The sequence below is a fragment of the Mus musculus genome, chromosome 7 (genome assembly GCF_000001635.26).
Source record: "Mus musculus strain C57BL/6J chromosome 7, GRCm38.p6 C57BL/6J".
NCBI classification, from domain to species: Eukaryota; Metazoa; Chordata; class Mammalia; order Rodentia; family Muridae; genus Mus; species Mus musculus.
Genome location: NC_000073.6, coordinates 101,933,956 through 101,959,660, shown reverse-complemented (window position 1 = coordinate 101,959,660; position 25,705 = coordinate 101,933,956). Strand labels below are relative to the sequence as shown.

Sequence of the window (25,705 nt, the reverse complement as noted above, 5' to 3'; positions counted from 1 at the left end):
TCACTATAATTTTAGTGACTTTAGGGGTAAAAAGAAACTCCAGCCGGGCAGTGGTGGCAAATGCCTTTAATCCCAGCACTTGGGAGGCAGAGGCAGGCAAATTTCTGAGTTCGAGGCCAGCCTGGTCTACAGAGTGAGTTCCAGGACAGCAAGGGCTACACAGAGAAACCCTATCTCGAAAAAAAATAAAAATAAAATAAAAAGACACTCCACTGCTACCCCAGTACTTCAGCAGCTTTATACTGATACAGATACATCCCTCTTCAAACTTTAAGCGCTCTCTCTTTCTCTCTGTCTCTCTCTGTCTCTCTCCTCCACTCCCCTCCCCTTCCTTCCCTCATCCTCTCTCTCCCCCCCCAACCTCTCTCCCTCTCTGAGACAGACTCTTTCTGTCCCTGTTGGCCTAGACCTCACTTTACAGAACATGTCGGACTTAAACTCTGACAATTTTGTTGCCTCAACCTTTATGCTACTGGGATTAAGGTAGACTCCATCACATCTGGCTTAGCCTCAAACCTTCTTAGGCTTACCTGATTTTCAGATCTAAAACTTTTAGCATCTTGATACTCAACATAAAAATAAGAAAAACAACAAAGAAAAAAGGAGAGAAACAAGAGAGTAAGATGGAGAAATGTGAATGGTTACTTAATACAATGACTATGCAACAGGATCATTTGGCCAGACTGACAAACATTTTATTTAACTAACCAATTTCAACTGTTGTCAGGAGCATATAGATGATCAAGTATATGATACTCGTATATGACTGGAATACTTGAATACATTCAGTTACAGCCCTCTGTTTGCCCTACCCACCTTCCAGCCCACTTTCAAACCTATAACTATTAAAAGAAAAGAGAAGAAAAAAAAATCAGTGATTCTCCTACAATATGTGCTTGCAACTTTCTGCTTCAGCCAGCTGGTGGGCATCAGCAGTCAGACCGAAAATGCTTCAGTCTCCTTGGTGGTTCTTCTAGAGATGGACCTGTCTTAGCTCAGCAGTCACAGCTTCCTAGAGGTACATGTCCTGCCCTTCTTTTTTTTTTTTAAGTTTTTCAAGACAGGGTTTCTCTGTTTGTAGACCAGGCTGGCCTCAAACTCAGAAATCCGCCTGCCTCTGCCTCCCGAGCTGCCCTTCTTTTGACCCTTAAAGTATTTGTGATTTCAGAGGACTACCAGAAAAAGGGCTAATTTTCTTCACTATCTAGTCACTTTGACCTGGAAGCAAGAACATATAGAGTGAGTAAACAGGAAAGCAACTCTATTCAAATATTAACCCATCTTATTAAACCATATGAAAACTGTAAATACATATACATTTACAGCTTTCCATATATATTTAATCACTGCTTAAAACACTGACAAAACTACCTTCACACACTATTCCATGTGAGAAACAGAGAGAAATAGTAGTTTTATAACAATCACTCATACCTTTTTGTCACAAAAAATAAACAGATAGATAGATAGGGAAAGAAAGAATAAGATAAGATGGATGAATGGATGGATGGATGGATGGATAGATGGATAGAGGATATTACTTTGTTTAATTCTTAGACACAAGACATTTCTGATGGTTTCTAAAAACTGAATCTACCCATTACAAGTGGAGATTGCTATCTCTAAAGATACTCAAAGATTGGTTCAGGGACTGGAAAGTATAGTTCATTGGTAAAGTTCTTGCCTAGCATGCTGTGGGTTCAATTCTGAGCACTGCTGTTAAAAAAGAGGGGAGGGGAGGGGAGGGGAGGGGAGGGGAGGGGAGGGGAGGGGAGGGGAGGGGAGGGGAGGGGAGGGGAGGGGAGGGAGAGGAGAGGAGGGGAGGGGAGGGGAGGGGAGGGGAGGGGAGGGGAGGGGAGGGGAGAAGGAAGAAGGAAGAACAGCAGAGAGAGAGAGGGGAGGGGAGGGGAGGGGAGGGGAGAAGGAAGAAGCAACAACTGCATACCAGAATAAATATAAAAGCTGAGAACACCATTACTTTGAGGGAGACAGACTTACAAATGGAGAGGATAAAGTATGTATGATATGTCACCATTATTTAAAACAAAAACAAACTTGGCTTTTGCCTAGATGGCACCAAAAGCAAAGAAATAAGAGAAGTAAGGTTCTGACCAATGTCAAAGGGAAGGTCTTAAAAGCCAAGAAAGTGGGTTGGAGAGATGGCTCAGTAGTTAAGAGCCCTGACTATTCATCCAGAGGTCCTGAGTTCAATTCTCAGCAACCACATGGTGGCTCATAACCATCTGTAATGGGATCAGATGCCCTCTTCTGGTGTGTCTGAAGACAGCTACAGTGTACTCATAGACATGAAATAAATAAATCTTAAAAAAAAAAAAAAAAAAGCCAAGAAGGCAACGCCACAGCCACAGAAATCCACACCCACCATCCGATGGCACAAGACCCTGCAGCTCCAGAGGCAACCCAGTATCCTCAACAAGAGCACACCCAGGAAAAACAAGCCATCATCAAGTGCCCCTCAACCCCTGAGTCAGCTATGGAGACGACAGAAGACTTGTGCTATTGTGGATGTCAAGGCCAACAAGCACCAGATCACACAGGCTATGAAAACACTCTATGGCCTTGATGTGGCCAGTCAATACCCTGATCAGACCTTGACAGAGAAAAGAAGGCGTATGTTTCGCTGCCTCCTGATTATGATGCTCTGGATGTTGCCAGCAAAATTGGGAGTCCAGTCAAAACTGAATCTAACTACCTAATACTAAATACACATTCATTTATTCTCTCTCTCTCTCTCTCTCTCTTTCTCTCTCTCTCTCTCTCTCTCATACACACACACACACACACACACACACATAAATTTTGACTCTGGAAAAAACTCTCCAAGACTATGCAATCCAAGCTGTCTGTGGGAACTCCAGTCTACTGAAGTTAGGCAACTGGTCCCTGGTCACACCACTAATTAGCAGTACAGAAACCCAGGTATACTGACTCCCTCCCTAAAACACAAGTACAGGGTTATCTACACAGCTTCCCCTTTCTAGCTTTTCACTGTCTTTTTCTTCTGTGGCAAAGTGATGGGAGCTAACACAGGGCAGTCACACACACAGAATAGCTCCTACCATCCAGAAGTTGAGAAATGTGCTTATAACCACAGTGTTTCTACAATGACACTAACAGGTATGAGTCTATATTTAATGTCTGGCTCACGGGAGTTCTGGGCAAACTACCACACAGCAGAGGCCAGTGAAAACTTCTGGACATTCTCCCACAATTAGAAAAATGTATATTATATACTTCCCACCTCCCTACAGTAACCAGTTTGTTTCATGATGGACATCTTGTAGAATCTAGATCAGGGGAAAAGCAGCAGAGAACGTAGGTAAAGAAAGCCAAGAAAAAGCAGAGAAAGGGCAGGAACCATCTTGACTCACCTCCTGGTAGACAGCCCCTGTTAGCCCGGACAGTAAGCCACAGCAGTGTGAACTTGAATTTGCCTCTACTCAGGGAAGAGGCAAAGAGATGAGAATGCTGTTCGTTGCCATATCTCACCCACTGTTAAGGAACTCAGGCTCCCATCATCTAGGCAACCCTGGAGCTCTGGACCACACACCAAGAAGGGAAGAATGAGGGCCAGGCCGGTGAGGTGAGTCAATGACAGGAGGAAGAGTCACTGGGCAAAGATAATGGCCTCCTGTGGCAAGAATGTCAAACCACACCCCCACTTGGTCAGCTTTTAGGAGGCCCTGCTTGTGAGGATTTCAGGCAAAGCCCCTCAGAAGTCTCTACACCACTCTCCTTTTTAAAGGTGCCTCTCTGGTTCTCCAACGCCTTGCAGTATTTCTTCTCAAGCATCAGATGAACCTCTGTGGCCTAAGTTTCCAAGTCCACTCTATGGCCTTTAGCCACTATTCGCCCTTATTTTCCACTATTCCAGAGCAGGTGAAACTCATCCAGCCACTCTCCTCATTTTTCTGTGCATGACTCTACCTCTGTCTCATTCTGATGCCTTCAGTTATCCAGGAGGCACAAACCTACCTTCAGGTGTGAGGCAAGTCATAGGAATGAGTGTTCCACTGAACCATATGGCAAAGTGAGGGAGTGCTGCACCTCCAAAAGGCAGCCAACTATTTATACAATATTTTACTGTGAGCATCACGATAGCACTTTAAATAATTTTTAGTAGTTTTTCTGTCTTGCAAATGAGGAAGTCTTCAAAGTCAAGCACCTGGCTCAATGCTGGCAACAGTTGCTAGAACTCAATGAAGCTTAAGCAAATACTCTCTACCATCAGATTTCATGGTGGAAAAGTGTGAATATCACAGAACCATCATTCATATTTCATGATATAAAACCTAAATAGTGTGATGGGAAACCCAAATCATAGTTTATCTAAATAACCACGTGCCTCTCTTTCTGACCCTCTTTCAAACCCCATCTTCCTGTCAAAGTTTTGCCCTAGTTATTCCAACAGCTACTAAAAGGATCTCACAATTCCTATAGGGTTTACAGATTCGACAGCACAACGAAGTCTAATTATACACCACCTTGCAGAATTGTGCTTTGCTTCTGTGTGTTTTAGATTCAGCTTCCTTAACAAACCATCAAATATATAGTTCCTCCATGTTGATTTAAAAAATAATAAGCTGGGCAGTGGTGGTGCACGCCTTTAATCCCAGCACTTGGGAGGGAGAGACAGGTGGATTTCTGAGTTCGAGGCCAGCCTGGTCTACAAAGTGAGTTCCAGGACAGCCAGGGCTATACAGAGAAACCCTGTCTCGAAAAACCAAAAACAAAACAAACAAACAAACAAACAAACAAAACAACAATAATAAAAAGGGTCTTGTTTTACTATGTAGTTAGACCAGGCTGGCCTCAAACTCACAGAGATGCACCTGCCTCTGCCTCCTAAATGTTGGGACTAAAGGAAGGCACCAAGTACACCACACTCTAAGTTGAATCTCTTGTTTTGTTTTGTTTTGTTTTGTTTTGTTTTGTTTTGTTTTACTTTTTGAGATAGTGTCTCACCACAGAGCCTGGAGCCTGGAATCTGCTGTATAATCCAAGCTGGCCTCAAACCCATGATCCTCCTGTCTTAGCCTCCCTAAGTACTAGGATTACAGCCATGGGTGCAAAAGACATGTTAAGGCCATACTGTGTCCACCCTGCCACAGGGCACCAAAAACTTAATAGTCTGAAATACAAATATCTCTGGCAAGGCATTGGAAGACATTCAAGCAGTCAGGTAAGTGTGCCGGAATATACGCAGTCTTACTCCTTACCAGACAAACCAGCTGTAATAAGGCAGAAGAAATCTGCAAGGCTGAGTCACTAGCATTTCCTGAACTGACTTCAAAGAACTGGCCCTTAAATAGGACAGAAAGAAAAGGCAGCATGGCACAGCTGCCAAGAGAAGCCTCAATGCAGGAGCACACTGTGCACTAACTCTCCCTCCTACAACCATTAGATCTTTCTACTTCTGCCAAGTGGTCCCTTATAGAGAGACTGACTACCCAACAGCCTACCCATAATCTTGGTTTTCTCTACCCAATCAATGACAGCCAAGATATTGGCCTTTCCAAGTAGCTTCTCCCCCAGTTTACTAGAGGAAAGGGTGGAAAAAATATTCCCTGAAAACCTCCATTAATCAGGGTAAGATTTATAGTACTTTGTACAAGGGAGCATGCTTCTCAAACCTACCATGCCTTGCCTTTTACTAAAGAGTCAGAATGAGGGACTGGAGAGAGGGCTCAGGAGAGAGGGAGGGCTCACTGGATGCTCTTCCAGAGGACCCAACAGTTCACAGTACACACATGACAGCTCACAGCTATCTGTAACTTCAATTCCATAGTAAATTCTATGCCCTTCTGACCAAGGGCACTACACACAGACATTCATGCAGGCAAACAAGTTATTAACTTAGTTCCTCTTTAATTTTTTTATTCAAAAATCTCAGAATAAGGCCTATGACACCTGCTTGTCTAACTACAGAATTAAACCGTGATAGGGGAATGGAGGCACCTGCCTTTGATCCAGAACTTTTAGGCAGAGGCAGGAGGATCTCCATGAGCTGAGGCCAAATTATCTTCATAGCAAGTTCCAGGTTAGCCAAGGCTACATATAGTAAGACAAACAACAACAAGCTAAGAATCATAAAAAAAAAAAAAATATGGGCTGGCGAGATGGCTCAGTGGGTAAGAGCAACCGACTGCTCTTCCAAAGGTCCAGAGTTCAAATCCCAGCAACCACATGGTGGCTCACAACCATCTGTAACAAGATCTGATGCCCTCTTCTGGAGTGTCTGAAGACAGCTACAGTGTACTTATATATAATAAATAAATAAATCTTTTCAAAAAAAAAAAAAAAATAGACTGTAACGGATAAAACAGACATGGTAGCAAATGCCTGTAGCCCCAGCACTTAGAAAGGTAGAAGCAGGAAAATCAGACGAGCTCAAGGTCATCTTCAGCTACAGAGTAATTTCCAGGTCAGCCTGGGCTACATGAGACCTTATCTTCAAATAATTAATTTCCTAAAACTACAAAAGGCAGGCAGTAGCATGCTTTTATATATGATGGGAGGGATATTAGGTCAGGTTCAGTGGCACATGCAGATAATCCCAGCACTCTCTGCAGAGCCTGAAGCGCGGTTCTTAAGTCCAGGCCAGGCTGGGCTACCATGTAAAACCCTCTCTCAAAACATCATTTAAAAAAAAGAAAAAGAAGTGTAAATATATATGTAATTTAGAATGAAAGAACCAATCAAACAAATGAAATTTAAATTGAAAGGTTCTGTTTACGTTCATATGAAAAGGGCTGCCTGAAAGGCTGTCGCTTGAACTCTAGATGCGATGGAGCTCCCTAAGACATCTAGGCAGTCTCAAGACGCTTAGTAGAACATGACTCAGTGCACCTTTGAAAAGCAAAGTCAAGGAAGAAGGAAGGACCATAGTAGAAGGCTGGAGAGATGCTCAGCAGTTGAGAGCACTGGCTGTTCTTCCAGAGAATCCTGGTTCAATTCCCAGCACCCATACAGTGCCCAAACTGCCTATAGCTCCAGTTCCAGGGGATCCAATGCTACCTTCTGGCTTCCATAGGCAGTGTGAGAATGTGATGCACAAATAACATGCAGACATTTAAAAAAAGAAAAAGAAAAAGGAAAGCACACAAGTTTGAATACAGAGACTATCTGTACTGTAAAAGACTAGAAAGGTTTTTTTTTTGGCCCTCTCATGAGAAAACAGACCTAAAGAGTGGCAGTTATAGGACCTGTGACTGTGGTTTAATACAGGAAGAATGTTCTGCATACTGTAGATGTTGAAAACGTGGGACCCACCAACATTCCATCATAAATGGGGGAGTTCATGAGGCTCCACCCCTCCCTGAGGAACTACAGGCAGTGACAGTTGTTGGGGAGGAGTCACATTCTTCAATGATATAGCTACTAGTAAACTGCCCTTGCTCAAGTAAGGAACACCCACATGCTCATGCAAGCCATCCTTACTAATCTCTCCCTCCTCTGTCCCTTTTTCTCCCCGTCCTGTGTGTATGTGTCTGTCTGTCTGTCTGTGTCTCTCCTCCCTCTCTCTCTCTCTCTCTCTCTCTCTCTCCCTCTCTCTCTCCTCTCCTCTCTCTCTCTCTCTCTCTCTCTCTCTCTCTCTCTCTCTCTCTCTCTTACACACAATTTCTTCCTTACTGTTAATTAGTGCTTCTTGATGATAGGAGTTGATTCCATCAGTTTCTCTTGTTTCTTTTTACATTTCTAGAAGCAACCTTCTAGTGCACCTCGCTGGCCCTCTATCAGCTGGACAGGCTTGGTTTCTCCAAGGATCTCCTGGGAGGTCCTAAGAAACCACTGGCAACCAGGCAACATACACTCTCCAGAGAATCTGGGTACAGCTGCTCCATATCCCTCCAGACTTCTTGAGACTGATAACTTTCCTCTGTTTGTTCCCAATTCTGGATGAGGAGACCACTTTACAGAGTTAACATACCAAAACTATATTCCTTAAGATTGCTTTGGCTTGTTAAACCCTCCAACAAAGGCTCAAAACTTTTTCCTTTATTGAGTTCATTCTTAAATAACTGGCATATGGTTTCTGTTTTGCTAACTGCACCAAACTGACACATAGATAAATAAACTGAGCTCAAAAGAAAGAAAAGAATCTGGGGGCTGGAGAGATGGCTCAGCGGTTAAGAGCACTGACTGCTCTTCCAGAGGTCCTGAGTTCAATTCCCAGCAACCACATGGTGGCTCAAAACCATCTGTAATGGGATCAGATGTCCTCTTCTGGTGTGTCTGAAGACAGCAACAGTGAACTCACATACATTAAATAAATAAATATTAAAAAAAAAAAAGAAAAAGAAAAGAACCTGGTGTAAAGGGCTAAAAAGACCCTGTCTCAAAAAAGGAGAGAGAGGAAAAGAGGGAGGGAGGGAAGGTCTGCAATTCAGTGCAGAGACCCTAGATTCAATACCTACTACTGCAAAAGCAAGCTAAGAAAAAAAAGGAAACCCTAAAACTAGAAACCAACTCAAAGTTGCAGGACCTTCTTCTGAAGGTCCTGAGTTCAAATCCCAGCAACCACATGGTGGCTCACAACCATCCGTAATGAGATCTGATACCTCTTCAGGTGTGTCTGAAGACAGCTACAGTGTACTTACATGTAATAATAATATTAATAAATAAATCTTTAAAAAAATCTAATAGTGTCAGAAATGTATGACAGAGGGCTAGAGAGACGGCTCAGCAGTCAAGAGTACTGACCTTTCAGAGGACCCAGGCTTGATGCCCAACACCTACACCTACACTGTGGCTCACAATTATCTCTAACAACAGTTCCAGGGGATCTGATGTCACCTTCTAGCCTCTTTGGACACCAAGCACAAAAGTAGTGCAAATATACACACACACACATATACATATATACACATACATATATACATATACATATATATATGCAGGCAAAATATCCATATATTTTTTGTCTTTATTTTTATTTTCATTTTATGTGCATGGGTGTACATACATATGTATGTATATGTATATACATGCAGTGCCCACAGAAGCCATCAGATTCCCCGGGGACTGGAGTTATAGATGGTTGTGAACCACAATATGGGTGCTGGGAGCTGATCCCTCGTCCTCTAGAAAATCAGCAAGAGCTTTTAACCACTGAGCCACCTCTCTCAGCCCCTGCCCCTTTTTAAAATTTTAAATTAAAGTTTAAAGGGACTAAAGTTCAATGGTTGAGATGTTGGCTGATCTTCCAGAGGACCTGGGTTTGATTCCAGCACTCACATAAGACCCCATAATTGTCTATAACTCCAGCTCCAGGGGATCCAGTGTCTTCTTCTGGATTCCATGTCCTTCTTCTGGACATGACAGGCACACATGTCATATACAGACATGCATGCAGACAAAACACTGAGACACATAAGATAAAATATTTTTTTAAAGATTTATTTATTTATTTTATGCATATGAGTACACAACCACTGCTCTCTTTATACACACCAGAAGAGGGCATCAGACCCCATTACAGATGGTTGTGAGCCATCATGTGGTTGCTGGGAATTGAACTCAGGAGCTCTGGAAGAGCAGTCAGTGCTCTGTGCTCCTAACTGCTAAGCCATCTCTCCAGCCTGATAAAATAGTTTTTAAAAAAGAAATACATGGTACCCTCATAGGCCTAGTTTACTTTTATAACCTCGGCTTGCCTGGCTCTCTCTATGTAGTCCAGGCTGGCCAAACTTATTGACATTTGCTTTAGTCTGTCTCACCAGTGCTAGAATTAAAGGTGTGTGTGCATCACTCCAGGACAGTTGCGTAGCCTGAGCCCACAAAAGTCAATGAGATCAGTGTGCAAAGGCTGAGACTCAAAATTTACTCTTGGCAGAAAGCTAGGATATAAAAAGAATCTTTCCATGAGAAGGTAAAGAAGCTTGTCTTGCTGACCTAACAAAGTAGGAAGACAACTCCTTCTATCGATTCAAAACTACAGGTGTGTACAAGAGGGTACTGCTGGTCAAATTTATACAATACTTAAGGCCTGGAAATTTACAAGTAAAGTAAAATTACAAACACTTCTCATCCCAGGACTAAAACAACACCAATCCATCCAACAGAAGAAATCACACAAAACACAAAAACAGAGAATGATGTTTAGGAAAACATGAATTAAAACCACAATGAGCCAGGCGTGACTATTCAAATATTTGTACATGAATGATCAAAGAAATCTTAACCATAACAACCAAAAAGCACCGGGCAGTGGTGGCATATACCTTTAACCCCAGTACTTACGAGGCAGAGGCAGGCAGATTTCTGAGTTCAAGGCCAGCCTGGTCTACAGAGTGAGTTCCAGGCTACACAGAGAAACCCTGTCTCAGAAAATAAAGCAACACTCACACACACACACACACACACACCCTAAATGTCTATCAGTAGCAAATCAGCTGGGGATGTTGCCCAGTGGTAAAGTACTTCCCTATTATGCTCAAGGCCCTGCGTTTGAACCCCAGCAAAGAGAGAAACAGAGACAGAGTAAAAGAGAGAGGTTTGGGGGTTTTTGTTTTGGTTTTGGTTTTGGTTTTTCGAGACAGGATTTCTCTATATAGCCCTGGCTGTCCTGGAGCTCACTTTGTAAACCAGGCTGGCCTCGAACTAAGAAATCCGTCTGCCTCTGCTGGGATTAAAGGCATGTGCCACCACGCCCGGCATAAGAGAGAGGTTTTAAGAGCCAGGCACAATCAAGCTCAGGTGTCCAGCATGAGACCCCAGGTTCTATCCCTAGTAACAAGAAAACCAAAACAAAAAGCACAGTAAATGATAAACAAAATTTGATATCGCTATACAACAAAATAGTACCTAGCAACGGATTCTAACAGATTACTGATATACTCAATTAAAAAAAAAAGTTTAAGAAGAGTGCGGTCTTCACACCTGAGTCCTAGCACTGGGAAGCAGATGGGAAAGGATCCAAGTATGTTCAAAGTGAGTCTGAGGCCAGGAGATAGCCTGGGTGACCCGAGTTCAGTTCCCTGAAACCAATTATGAGTGAAAGGAGAAAGCACTAAGAAGCTGCTATCTGACCTCCATACTTCTACTGTGGCAGGGGTGCCTACACAAACAGATACAAACACTGTAATGAATTTTTGAAAAATGTTTTAAAATTAGATATCAAAGTCAGGCTGGCCTCCATAACATGCTCCAGGTCAGCAAGGGCTACAGAGCATTTAGTCTTAAAAAAAGGAAAGAAGAGCACTCGGAAGGCAGAGGCAGGTGATTTCTGAGTTCAAGGCCAGCCTGGTCTACAAAGTGAGTTCCAGGACAGCCAGGACTACACCGAGAAACCCTGTCTCAAAGGAAAGAAGAAAAGAAAAGAGAAATGTTACAGGAGAAGCCATATATGTATGTATGTATGTGTGTGTGTGTATATATATATATATATATATATATATATATATATACACATACACAAACTAGAAGAACAATCTGTACTGACAAAGAGAAGATTGGTGGTTTCCCAAGACCAGTTTAAAAGAAAAGATCTACTATAAAGAAACATGAAGAAATTTCTGAGTGTGAAATGTCTTATGTGTTACAGGTTTTCCCAGCTGTATATATCTATCAAAACTTAGGTGAAGTTTACTGTACATAAATTAGAGATAAATAAGGATGATTTTTTAAAATTATTTATTTTTATCATATGTACATTGGTGTTCTGCCTGCAGGTATGTACCTGTGTGAGGATGTCAGATTCCCTGAAACTGGAATTACAGACAGTTGTGAGCTGCCATGTCGGTGCCTGGAATTGAACCAGGGTCCTTTGGAAGAACAGCCAGTGCTCACTCTAAACTTCTGAGACATCTCTCCAGCCCCCAATAAGGTTGATTTTTTTAAAAAGAAGAGGACCAGGGATATGATTTTGTTAGCAAAAAAGCACATCACAATAACCTGATACCTGAGTTCAAGCCTCAAAACCCCAGTGGATGGAGAACTGACTTGTTAAAATTGTCCTGACTTCCACACATCATAGAACACACACTAATAAAGCATCATAATAATAACCACTATACACTTAGGAGGGCTAGGTTACTGCTCAGTGGTGGGATACTTGCCTCACATACATGGGGTTCAACTCCTAGCACCATGAAAATAAGCAAGCAAGCAAACAAGCTCCTGGAAGAGTTAATCCAAAGCAGGCCACATACAGACTCCTGTGAGTTATATACTTCATCATCCCAGCACTTGGGAGGCTGAAGCAGTAGGATTTCTAATTCAAGGCAAACTTGGGTCAAGGAAGAAGACTGTTCCTTCTACCTTAAAAAAGGGAAGAAGAGTATGAAAACACGCGTCAACAGTTAAGAGAACTTGCTGCTCCTCCACAGAGGGACAGAGGTCAGTTCCCAGCTCCCACACTGGGTAGCTCACAACCAACTCTAACTCCAGCTCCAGGCGACCCAACACTCTTCTGGCCTCTGCAAGCATCCCACATAAATGCCATACATTTCACAGATACATATCTACACTTAAGCAATAAAAATAAATCCCTTTTGAAGGTGCCAATAGATGATGCTCCTTTATAGATGAACTCAAAACTATAAAATACTTGAGTAAGCTATTATGAAAGAATCAGTTATGGAATGTCAGAATAATATCATAATGAAATGCAGATAACTGAATGATAAAGACTACACATTCCCAGCACTCGGGAGGCAGAGGCAGGCGCATTTCTGAGTTCGAGGCCAGCCTGGTCTACAGAGTGAGTTCCAGGACAGCCAGAGCTACACAGAGAAACCCTGTCTCAAAAAACCAAAAAAGAAAAAAAAAAAAAAAAGACTGTTATTACAGGGGGCTGGAGAGATGGCCGGGTGGTTAAGAGCACTGACTGCTCTTCCAAAGGTCCCGAGTTCAAATCCCAGCAACCGCATGGTGGCTCACAACCATCCGTAACAAGATCTGATGCCCTTTTCTGGTGCGTCTGAAGACAGCTTCAGTATACTTACATATAATAAATAAATTAATTAAAAAAAAAGAGCACTGACTACTCTTCTAGGAGTCCTGAGTTCAATTCCCAGCAACCATATGGCGGCTCACAACCATCTATAATAGGATGCAGTGCCCTCTTCTGGTGTGTCTGAAGGGTGCAACAGTGTACTCACATACATTAAATAAATTAATCTTTAAAGACCATAAGATATATTGTCAGAACCTGTGTCTACTGGCCAAGCTTTTCCTGGACCACAAGACCTTGTATTCTCATGTGTAGCCCTTTGTCTTTTACATTTTGACAAGAGTAGATAGAGTAGGGGCTCACACTGTTGGCTACTTTTCTAAGGAGAAGGAATCCCCAGATGGAAACATGGCCAGCATCCTGCCACCAGCAGCGCAGCTATGGGAAGTTTCTTATAGCCTTCAGTTATGAGCTCTCTAAGCTTGAGAGTACTGTAGGCTCCCCAGAAAAGCCAGAGTGACCTGGGTCTTGTTGGAGATCCTTCGAGACTTCAAGGGTATGTTGTCTATCCAAGATCTTAGCCAGATGACCAGCATCACCCAGAATGACATTATCAGCACCCTGTAGTCCCTCAAAATGGGCCAGCACGTGATCTGTGTCACACCTAGGTTGGTAGAGGAACACCTCAAAAGTGCCCAGTATAAGAAACCACCTATCACAGTGGACTCTGTCTGTCTCAAGTGGGCACCCCCGAAGCACAAACAAGTCAAGCTTTCCAAGAAGTGAGTGGCCTCTGCCCTGCTTGGGATTTGGGTTTCCTGGCCTCTAACCTGTAAATATGCATACAGACCTGTTTTGTGTCATTTATTCATAAGGTAAATTCTGCTGGTGCACTGGGGGATTGGGGGTTGGAGGGGGAAGAGTACTGTCTGCTATTCCAGAGAATTCAAGCTCAGTTTCCAGTACCCATGTAGTGGCTCACAGTCTTTAACTCTAGTCCCTCCTACACTCTGGTGGTGCACAGATATACATGCAGACAAACACTCATAGGCATAAAATAAACAATTTTTTAAAATTACAGACACAGCCAGGAATGGCAGCACACCTTTAATCTCAGCACTTGGAAGGCAGAAGGAGGTAGATCTCTGTGAGTTTTGAGGTCACCCTGGTCTACAGACTGAGTTCCAGGACAGACAGCCAAGGCTGCAGCACAAAACCCTATCTCAGTAAACAAACAAACAAACAAACGAGTAAGTAAAGATTTTTGAGTTGAGGGAGGTACTACAGAGATGAGAGCGAGAATTTTTTAGAAATTAATAACAGAGTTAGAGATATAGCTCAGAAGTTAAGATCTCTTGCTACTCCAACATGAGGAACAGAGTTCAAATCCCAGCACCCAAACTCAGTAGTAACAGCTGTCTGTAAATACTGGCTTAAACTAAAATCAAAAACAAAAAAAAACAAAAATTAAGAAAGAAGACAGGAAGGCAGAAAGGCAGAAAGAAAGAAGGAAGGGAGTGAGGGAGTATGATGGTTTGTATATCCTTGGACCAGGGAGTGGCACCATCTGAAGGTGTGGCCTTGTTGGAATAGGTGTGACCTGGTTGGAATGGGTGTGTCACTGTGGGTGTGGGTATAAGATCCTCACCCTAGTTGCCTGGAAGTCAGTCTTCCACTAGCAGCCTTTGGATGAAGACAGAACTCTCAGCTCCTCCTGTGCCATGCCTGCCTGGATACTGCCATGCTCCCACCTTGATGATAATGGACTGAACCTCTGAACCTGTAAGCCAGCCCCAATTAAATGTTGTTTTTTATAAGACTTGCCTTGGTCATGGTGTCTGTTCACAGCAGTAAAACCCTAACTAAGACAGAAGTTGGTACTGGGAGTGGGGTATTGCTGTGATGGGCCTGACCATGCTTTTATTTGAAAGAATGTGGATTTTGGGACTCTGGATTTGGAAAGCAGTGGAATGCTTTAAATGGGGCTTAATGGGTCATCCTAGTAGGAATATGGAAGACTTTGTTGCTGGGATTGATTTGAACTGTGTTAAACTGGCCCAAGAGATTTCAAAGGAGAAGAATTTCAGTATGTGGCATAAAGACTGTTTTTGTGGTATTTTGATGAAGAATGTGGCTACTTTTTACCCTTGTCTGAAAAGTCTGCCTGAGGCTAAGGTGAAGAGACTTGGATTAATTACATTAATTACATTGACAAAGGAAGTTTCAAAAAAGCCCAGCAGAGACTTTGTTCTCTGGTTAAGTCTCACAAAGAGCAGTTTGAAGAAGCATAGCAAGCTTAGAAAGGCAAAATATAAAATATATGGTTCGAGTATTAAAGGCATACCAGGAAGTGAAATGGAACAAAATCCTGTGTTCTAGGATTAAGGGAGTGGGACCTTGGGGCAAGACCCTACCCAGCTGAATTTAGAACCAGGCATGGTGGTACACACCTTTAATCCCATGAGACAGGCATGCTGATCTCTGCATTCAAGGTCAATCTACAGAGCAAGAACCAGGATAGCCAAGCTTAGGCAGTGAAGGATTTAGAAAACATAAAGCTAGTGATAATGTAATAGTACAAGGGGATCATGTTCTAGTTCCTATAAGCAGCAAAACTCGGCAGCTTCAGCCATGTGGCTCTGTGGCTCTGGCTCTAGAGTTAAGAATGGAAGGAACTACTGGGAAAATTGATGCTGGTTAGCTGGAGCTAAGGAATTAGCAGTGATTAAGAAGAGACCAGCATCACTGAGGTGAAATCTTCTGGAAATTGTTTTCTGGGAGCACAAAGAAGCTGTGTTCCAGAGATACCCAAGGTTGTACCTCATGCTGCGGCTGGACTTGGTAATGTGTAAGAGTCACTCAGGTGGTACTGCTTGTGAAGGAATGAAGGGATCATGGAGAGAAGCTGAGCTTAGCACCGTGAGAGGCCAGGGAAGGCCATTGGAGAAGGTGAAGCCTCAGCTGTAGTTGATAGCCCAGGACTAAAGGGGTAATGCAAAGGATTTGAGGCTTGGCACCATGAAGAGAGCCTATGAGAGGCTATTGGTGAAGCCTAGTTGGAGTGGAACACCCCAGTGTATTAGAGATGTCAGTACCATGGGATGATCACCAAGATCAGCAGCCATAGTGGAGTGGATCAAGCATAAGATCTAAGCATAGAGTGCTACAGAGGGCAGAGATGGATAAGTGATGCCAGCCCTTAGGAGGAGTCCAAAAGATCAAGTGGAATCCCAGACACTGAAACAAGAAGCTGTAACATTGAAATTGCCTTGGAGACTCAAAGATGTTAAAGATGCCAGAGCCATGGGATACATGCTGAGGAAAGCTGCTAACAGGGAGTGGAACGAGCCCAGGAGAAAGCAGTTTGTTGCAGTCAACAAAGATGAAAAAGGAGTGGAGATCTGAAGACCACTTTGACATTAGCCATGGAGATGCAGAGTTTGGAGTTTGCCCAGCTGGTTTCCTGCCTTGCTTTGGGGATTACAGTTAATTAAGTTGAATGAATCTCAGAAGAGACCTTGAACCTTGGACTTTTAACATTGTTGCGACTGCTATAGACTATGAGGACTTTGAAAGTTGGACTAAATGCATTTTGCATTATGTTTAAGTATGGCCCCCATAGACTCATGTTTTTGAACAAGTCTATGGGGACCAGGGAGTGGAATGTGATGGTTTGTATATCCTTGGACCAGGGAGTGGCACCATCTGAAGGTGTGGCCTTGTTGGAATAGGTGTGACCTGGTTGGAATGGGTGTGTCACTGTGGGTGTGGGTATAAATAAGATCCTCACCCTAGTTGCCTGGAAGTCAGTCTTCCACTAGCAGCCTTTGGATGAAGACATAGAACTCTCAGCTCCTCCTGTGCCATGCCTGCCTGGATACTGCCATGCTCCCACCTTGATGATAATGGACTGAACCTCTGAACCTGTAAGCCAGCCCCAATTAAATGTTGTTTTTTATAAGACTTGCCTTGGTCATGGTGTCTGTTCACAGCAGTAAAACCCTAACTAAGACAGGGAGGGAGGGAGGGATCCAAGGGACCCAACACCCCTTCTGGTTTCTTGGGGTACCCACACACATTTATCCACTCACTCACACACAAACACAAATGAGCTGACAAAAACGTTCACACACCATAAAAATAAAATCTTTTTTAAAAATAATGAAAGATGAAATTTCATCCAGCAGGATAAATAAATTTACACCATTGGGCTATTGATGGCTCATCAGGTAAGACTACTGCCATACCTGAAGGTGTGAATTTGATTCCCTGGGACCCACATGGTGGAAAAAAAGACCCAAACCCAAAAAGTTGTCTGTTGACCTTCACACATATGCCGAGGTACACATGTGCCCCTTACACATGTGTGTGTGTGTATAATTTTAAAAAAAATAACACCATGTAATGAAAATTGTAACACAAATGACAACCAGGAGGATCTTAAAGAGGAAGATAGGTTCCTACAATGAAACTGTAAAAATCATGAGCACAGTTCTCAAAAAAAAAAAAAAAAAAAAAGAAAGAAAGAAAGAAAGAAAAAGAAAAAGTCCAAGCTGAACATGCCTTTAATTCCACCGCTCAGGAGGCTCAAGCAAGTGGATCGCTATGATTCTGGGTCATCTCTATAGCAAATGCCAAGCTGGCCAGACCTCCATAGTGACACAAAAAAAGGGACGAACAAAAGCAAAAATTCAATTAAATCACATTTCATATATGTTGAGAGAAAATAACTTAGAAGCCTAGTATCCAGCTAACAATCAAAACTGAAGATGAAATAAAGACATTTTTCAACAAAACAATGTTTACTACTAGGAGACACCCAGCCTCACCTCCAACTGCAGGAAATATCTAAAGGAGTAACATGAATTTATTCAACATAAAAGAAAAGAGCCAAGTGTGTGGGGGGTGGGGGGGAGGGGAGATGGCCAGAAAACAAGCAGGAAATATACACAGGCACAATAGAGGTATGCTTCAGTGGAAGAGGCCTAGAAAATATATTTGTTCCCCAGCACTGCAAAAAGGAAAATAGGGGTACAGAAGGCAGTTCTACACTAAGATGGATTTTTCTGCCTTTGGTAATGGTTTCATTCTTGCACATGCTCATTTTGAATCTGAACACTTCTTGATAAGCTTGGTGTATAATAGGTAAAAATCAATGACCTCAGAACCTTCTGGCCATCTGTTCTTATCAATTACACACAAATATCAAAACAGCCCTTGCTCAGTTCTGTTTAGGCATCGGGGTAGGGCTGTGTCTGCAGCCCAACAATTCTACAGTTCTTAGTTCAAGGCATTCATCCCACTTCCAAATCTCACAAATAAAAATAAACTTCCAGGGCTGGAGAGATGGCTCAGCAGGTAAGAGCACTGACTGTTCTTCCAGAGTTCAATTCCCAACAACCACATAGTGGCTCACAACCATCTGTAATGGGATCTAATGACCTCTTCTGCTGTGTGCTCACATACATTAAATAAATAGATAGATGATAGATAGATAGATAGATAGATAGATAAAGAAATCTTCCAAAAGGAAATGTTTCTTAGTGAGCCATCAGGTAAAATCTCACTCTGACAGAGTAAGACTGGCTTTAGACTAAGATTCAGACCTTACAATTAGTCATCATGTGCTTGAACTTGGACCAACAAAAGAGTCCTTTGTGCTTCTTCCTCTAAAGGAGAAAAGTACCACACAGGAACAGAACACATATACCTATTCGTGTGCCTGAAAGCTTCCCTTGACCTGAATACGCACCATACACAGACACAGGTAAGATATCCACAGCGCAGAGTCTCCCTACTCCCTCCCTTACCGGCAAAGCTCCCTCCCCATAACAGACTTGAGAGAGTAGTAAGACTTGACAAACCCAGAACTTTGGAAACAAAAGACTAAGCCACACACAAAGAAAAGGAAAAAAAGATATAAATATGGATTAAATCAAGTTGGTAAATTATGTTTTCAGGAGGCAGTTTCATACTTCCACCCCCACCAAAAAAGGATAATATTATGCTGAAATTAAAACAAATACCATCGCTGGGCAGTGGTGGCACACGCCTTTAATCCCAGCACTTGGGAGGCAGAGGCAGGTGAATTTCTGAGTTCGAGGCCGGCCTGGTCTACAGAGTGAGTTCCAGGACAGCCAGGGCTACACAGACAAACCCTGTCTCGAAAAAAAGAAAAAAAAAAAAGAAAGAAAGAAAAAGAAAAAAGAAACAAGCCTGAGAACGTAATCTGTAGCTGAATCTAAGCTGCACCCAAATACCTTTCTGGTCCATGCCCTAGAGTTACTCCCTAGATACTTCCTAGCAATAGGCAATGAAGATTAGTCTGATTGTCTCAGCACCCACCTGTCAGCTTACAATAGTCATTCAGTTAGATGCTTGCCAGGCTATAAACCCCCTGCTTACTGGCCATTTCCGATAAAACCTTTTTCTTCGAGGACTCCAAGACTGGAGCAGTTTCACCTGCCTATCCTGCTCCATCAGGGTCAGAGGTGAGTAGGCCTGAGCTTGAATAAAAGAGACCCTTGTGCAATTGCATCAGAATCAGCTCCTTGATGGGTTGGGGGTCTTGAAAACAGACACAACATTTTGGAGTGTTGGCCAGGAAAGCCTCCACCCAAAGGGTCTCGATACTGGTAATTTCTGTTCACAGGTTTGTGTACCACTACAGAATTCTGTTTGTGTCTGCACAGCACTGTGGTAACTTTAGTTCCAGGTGGCATCCAGGTAGCTTTGGTTCCGGGTGTCTGCACAGCACTATGGTCTATGTCTGTCAGTGTGTAATTCTGTTCTGTTCCAGGTCTCTGCACAGCACTTCGAACTTTGGTTCCAGGAAGCAATGAGGTAACTTTGGTTTAGGGTGTCAGCGATGCAGTCTGTGTTGTTGTTTGTATGTAAACTGAGAGGTGCCATATCTGTCAGACTTGAGAATTGGTTTTGAATCTGTAATTGTGATCAGAGGTAGCTGAAGCTGATGCACTGGAACCAAACGGAGCTCGAAGACATTCCAGACCCCAATCAGTAGACTTTGCTGTCTCAATCTAGGATTGGATGCTGGACTCAGAGAGCCATGGGTGCTACCTTCTGGTTATTTCTCATTCCCTCTTGACAGAGAGCATTTTTCTTGTGTTTTGGTTGTTGTCCTCACTGTCAGGACTAATTGTCTACCCTTGAGTTTCTCATTACAGGGTGACTTTGACTCTGACAGATGCTAACATGGGACAATTACCTTCAACTCCACCTAAATTGTTTCTTAGCCACTTTAAGGATGTTAAAACTAGGGGACACAATCTCTGTCACCATTGGGAAAGATAAACTAACCATATTTTTCAAGCCAGGATGACCCACCTTTAACACTGGCTGGCCCCAGTAGGGGCGGGGGGGGGGGGGATACTTTGACCTGGGAATGGTCCAAGGGATCAAGAAAGTCATCTTTTTTAAGATTTATTTATTTATTTTATTTATATGAGTACATCACCATTGCTCCCTTCAGACACACCAGAAGAGGGCATCAGACCCCATTACAGATGGTTGTGAGCCACCATGTGGTTGCTGGGAATTGAACTCAGGGCCTCTGGAAGAGCCTGAGCCATCTCCCCAGCCCCAAGAAAGTCATTTTTAGACCCAAACCTGGCCACCCAGACCAAATACCTTATGGTGGTCTGGCAAGACCTCCTACAGGACTGGCCCTCTTGGCTTAAACTTTTTCTCCCTAGACAACAGGCAGACGTTTTTGCCTTGGCTAGCAAAAAGCCCAAGGATACAAAGGAAGAGACACTGGACCATCCCTCTACCTGGTCCTCCAAGGAAGAATATTATCTTTCTACCTCTACCTTCTTGTACCCCTCAGAGGGAACAGCAGCTGCTACAGGCAGCTCTGCGGCAGGCAGCCCTGCTGCAGGCAGGGAAGGTGGGACCTGATGCAGGAACACAAAGCCATCAGGAGCTTCCTGGAGCCTGAGTCTGTTATCTTGTCCTTGGACACTGCAGAATCAGTCAATGATGATCAAGGAAACCAACCTCATCCCTATAATTCCTTCATCACTAGTGACCTGTATAACTGGAAGACTCAGAACTCTCCTTTTCAGACAACTCTCAAGATTTAATTAATCGCTTAGAGACAGTCCTCTTCACCTACCAGCCCACTTGGGATAATTGCCAACAGCTTTTGCAGGTTCTCTTTACCACGGAAGAGGGACAGAATCCAAACAGAGGCCAGGAAACTGGTTCCTGACCCTGTGGAGGAATCCACCAATAACCAAGTAGCTATTGATAATGACTTTCCCTTAACCCACCCAGATTGGGATTTTTACACTGTTGAAAGTAAGGGGAGAGCCAGGCAGTGGTGGTGCATGCCTTTAATCCAGGCACTAGGGAGGCAGAGGCAGGTGGATTTCTGAATTTGAGGCCAGCCTGGTCTATAGAGTGAGTTCCAGGACAGTCAGGGCTACACAGAGAAATCCTGTCTCAAAAAAACAGAAAGAAAGAAAGAAAGAAAGAAAGAAAGAAAGAAAGAAAGAAAGAAAGAAAGAAAGGAAGGAAGGAAGGAAGGAAGGAAGGGAGGGAGGGCTCTGTTGACAGGACAGATGATGCATGATGGCCCACTAATCTGACCAAAGTATATGACATTAGTCAGGATGATAATGAGAGCCTCGAAGCTTCTTCGAGAGGGTCATGGAGGCATTCCAACGATACACCCCCATGGATCCTGAATCACCAGAAACAAAAGCAGTGGCAGCTCTTGCCTTTATTATTAACCAGGCAGCACCAGATAACAAGAGAAAGCTCCAAAAAGGTTAGGAGAAAAAGGTCTGAGAGACTTACTCAGAGAACGCGTCTAATGGAAGGGAGGGTACAGAGGAACAGATAAAAGCAGAAAAACAAATGGAGGAACGACAGGTGAAAGAGCAGAAGCAACAGACTCTCAACCTGGCAAAGATCCTGTTGGCAACCATAGCCACCAGAAGGCTGTAGGAGAAGCCTGAAACAGATGGCTTCCAGAGAAGGAGGTAAGAACCAATGGGCTTATTGTAAGGGCCACGGGGCCACTGGGCCAGGGAATGCCCCAAGAAAAAGAAGCCTATTCAAACCATGGTCTTAGAGGATGGAAACAGAGAGGAAGAGTAGGGGGATGGGGTTAAGACCCCCTCCCCAGCCCAGGGGAACCCACCAGCCTCTTTGTAGATAGTGGAGCTCAACGTTCTGTCTTGCTGAAGCCTGAAGGTGAAGTCTCTTCAAAGAAACCCTGGGTCCAAGGGCAATAGGAATTCAACAATACTCATGAACTACATGAAGAACAGTGGACTCGGGAGTGGGCAGGGTACTTGTTTACACAAATGCTTCTAACCTTCTTGGGGAGAGATATGTTGACAAAAATGAGGGCACAACTACATTTCTCCCCAGAGGGAGCCAAACTATTAGATTCATCGGGGAAGCCTACTCATGTCCTAACCACCACTCTGGCTGGACAGTACCAGTTGGGTTTTTAGACCTCCCCACCTCAGAGGATGAGTTACCATTTGGTTAGATCGCTTCCCCAATGCTGGGGCAGAGACAGGAGGAGTTGGTACAGCTAATCATCGGACCCCAATTTGGATTGAGCTCAAACAGGGGGTAGAGCCTGTACAGTTCCAACAGTACCCCATGCCCCTGATGGCCAGGGAAGGTATAACCCCCCATATCAAGAGACTATTAAATTCGGGAACCCTGAGACTATCTCAATTAGCCTGAACACTCCCCTCCTGCCAATCAAGAAGCCTGGAACTAATGATTATAGACTGGTACAAGACTTAAGAGAGGTAAACAAGCAGCTTAATGGATATCTACCCAACAGTCCCTAATCCCTACACCCTCTTGAGTGTTCTTCCTCCTGAGTGCCAATGATATACAGTGCTGGATTTAAAGAATGCTTTCTTCAGCTTACCCTTGGCGCCCAAGACCTTTGCCTTTGAATGGCACGATCCAGAGCTTAGGATTAGCAGACAGCTGACTTGGACCCATCTGCCCCAAGGATTTAAAATCTCGCCTACCATCTTTGATGAGGCCCACCATGAGGCTCTGAGTACAGAACCCAGCACCCTAACTCTTTTACAGCAGAGACAAAACAAGAATGTCTGAAAGGAACCCAAGATTCCCCACCAGGTAAGGGAATTCTTGGGGTCTGCTGGATTCTGCAGACTATGGGTAGCAGTTTTACAAAAATAGATAAGCCACTATATGAAGCCACCAAAGCCCCCCCCCCCCATAGCTTTGGGTAAACAGAGAAACATCAGAAAGCCTTCGACACCTTAAAGAAGGCCTTAATTTCTGCACCAGCCTTGGAGTTGCCAGATGTGACTACGCCCATCTCTTTGTGGAAGAAAGATCTGGGATAGTAAAAAGGGGTACTGAATCAGACTCTTGGGCCCTGGTGTCATCTAGTGGCCTACTTCTCAAAGAAATCAGACCTGGTAGCCGGTCAAGGACGCTGACAAACTGTCATTTGGCCAGAGCCTAACCAGCACCACACTTCATCCTATCGAAAAGATATTTAAACAGCACCCTCCAAACCCCGATAGATGGCTCACCAACTCCAGAATGACTCATTGCCAGTCTCTCCTCTTAAACACCCCTAGAATATAAAGGGTTTTTTCAGGCCCCAACTTCCCTAAACCCAGCTACCCTGCTGCCTGACCCAGACCTCAACAGGCCACTGCATGATTGCTTGGACATTCTGGCCCATATCCAGACCAGATCTTCAAGACACCCCTTTGATGGATGCAGAGATAACATGGTTCACCAATGGTACTAGCTTCATTCAGGAGGATCAGAGGTATGCTGCGGCAGCAGTGGTCTCAAACACTGAGATCATATGGGCAGAGCCACTCCAGGCTGAAACATCAGCCCAGAAAGCTGAATAGCTCTAACCAAAGCGTTAAGAGTTGGGAAAAGACGAGAGACTTAATATTACAGATAGCCTGTATGCCTTTGCTACCGATCATATCCACAAGGCTATTTATAGGGAGAGAGGCCTTCTGATGACAGAGAAAAGACTATCAAAAATAAAGAAGAAATCCTCTCCCTACTAAGGGCCCTATGGGGGCCTTAACAGTTGTCTATCATCCACTGTCCGGGGCATCAAAACGAAAAAGACTGCATCTCAGAGGGCAACTTGACAAAGCAGATGAAACAGCCCAGCAGGTGGCCCTAGAAATTAGATTGATTAAATCGTGCTTGATTGCCCTAGACCCAGGAGACCCCATACTCTCCAACCAGCCCACATATACTACATAGGATGTGATCTGGACCAGGAACCTACCTATGTCTCAGTGTCATAGGGACAGTGGAGGACGGCAAATGAGGAAATGAGTAAGCTAGGCTTCTATTGCCCTAAGCCCAAGAAAATGCAACATTCCAAGACATACAGTAATGACCATGACATACTCAAATCTTGAGTAGCCATCAGGACAAATATATATTCACTACCTAAAAGGGCAGACAAATACGGGAAAAGATTCTAATAAAACAGATGACGGCCGGACGTGGTGGCGCACGCCTTTAATCCCAGCACTTGGGAGGCAGAGGCAGGTGAATTTCTGAGTTCGAGGCCAGCCTGGTCTACAGAGTGAGTTCCAGGACAGCCAGGGCTACACAGAGAAACCCTGTCTCAAAAAAACAAAAACAAAACAAGAGTAGCATCTTGTATCCTACTTACAGGGGATAAGTGGAAAGAAAAAAAACCAAAAAAAAAAAAAAAAAAAAAAAAAGAGCAAAACAGATGACAAGTGTGGCGTCGGAAGTAAGCAAAAGAGGTTACCCAGCCAGGCATGGCTCTGCACACCTTTGATCCCAGCACTTGTACCAAGGCATGGCCAGCCTGGTCCACAGAGTTCCAGGACATTCAAGACTAAAAAGAGAAACCTTGTCTTAACAAAACAAAACAAAACAAAACAAAACAAAAAACGAACAACAACATCTTACATTTGTACTTTTGAAGGGGCTTGCAAAAACAGTATTATGTGATTTGCCTCTCACATCCAAGAAGTAGGTAAGGCTGGCAAGTTCATAGTTTACATACAAAGTGCATCCCAACACAGTCCCTTCCCATCATTTATGTTCAGCGCTCAACACCCCCAGATATAACAAAACTCGAACCAACTGCAACCCTTACTAAGGTAAACATAAACCTCTGGGTCCCCACCTATAAAACATGTACAAGGTTATTAAAAAAAATTAGAAAGATGATCCTTATATACAAGCATAAAACCAGAAACACTGGAAGCTAAGAAGATGCCACTGCTGCTATCATTAACAACAAACAAGCACCTGGCGCAACAGCACCCTTAGGTACAATCCTTTGAATTGTCACAACGCCCGTGACGCCCTGCGATCCTCTGCCGCAAGCCCCCAAACAGACCCACCCCCTCAAACATTGCCGGCTCCCACAAACCTGGCCCCCTGTAGGTTCTCCTTTCCCCCTCGGTTACGGAGACCTTTCTCTCGCATCGACGTGGTCAGCACACCCCCTCTGGGCCTAGCCGTCCCCTGAGAGCACCCAGGCCGCACGCCAGCCAAGGGCCCGCGCCGGTTACCTGGCCGCGCGCTGCTCCGCCTCGAGCCCGCCGGACCACACCTCACCTCAACTTGTTTCTCGCACGGTGAAGACACGATTAGTTTAAACTATGATCCCGCCCCCTCTCGCCGCCCTCTCATTGGCCCCAGTCGGCTGTTGTTTGCCGGGCACTCTAGCGGACCCGGGAAAAGGAAGTACAAGGGCCACTGTTAAGGGAAATGGGGAGTGATACTACTTCC

The 25,705-nt window shown here is 43.9% G+C and overlaps 1 protein-coding gene and 1 pseudogene across 4 annotated transcripts in view; one reads left to right on the top strand and one right to left on the bottom strand.

The window, feature by feature from the left end:
* Positions 1–25,684, bottom strand: part of Numa1 (nuclear mitotic apparatus protein 1) — an 80,983-nt gene extending 55,299 nt beyond the window's left edge. For 2 of the 4 annotated variants that reach the window (XM_006507169.3, XM_006507177.3), the window contains exon 1: positions 25,486–25,684. The gene's annotated coding sequence lies outside the window, so the exon portion shown is untranslated. Of the gene's footprint in view, positions 1–25,343 lie in introns of all 4 variants that reach the window. The other 2 variants (XM_006507174.2, XM_006507173.3) reach the window with 2 other exon arrangements.
* On the top strand, positions 13,148–13,831 carry Gm8523 (predicted gene 8523; annotated as a pseudogene).
* Positions 25,685–25,705: the final 21 nt, after the last annotated feature.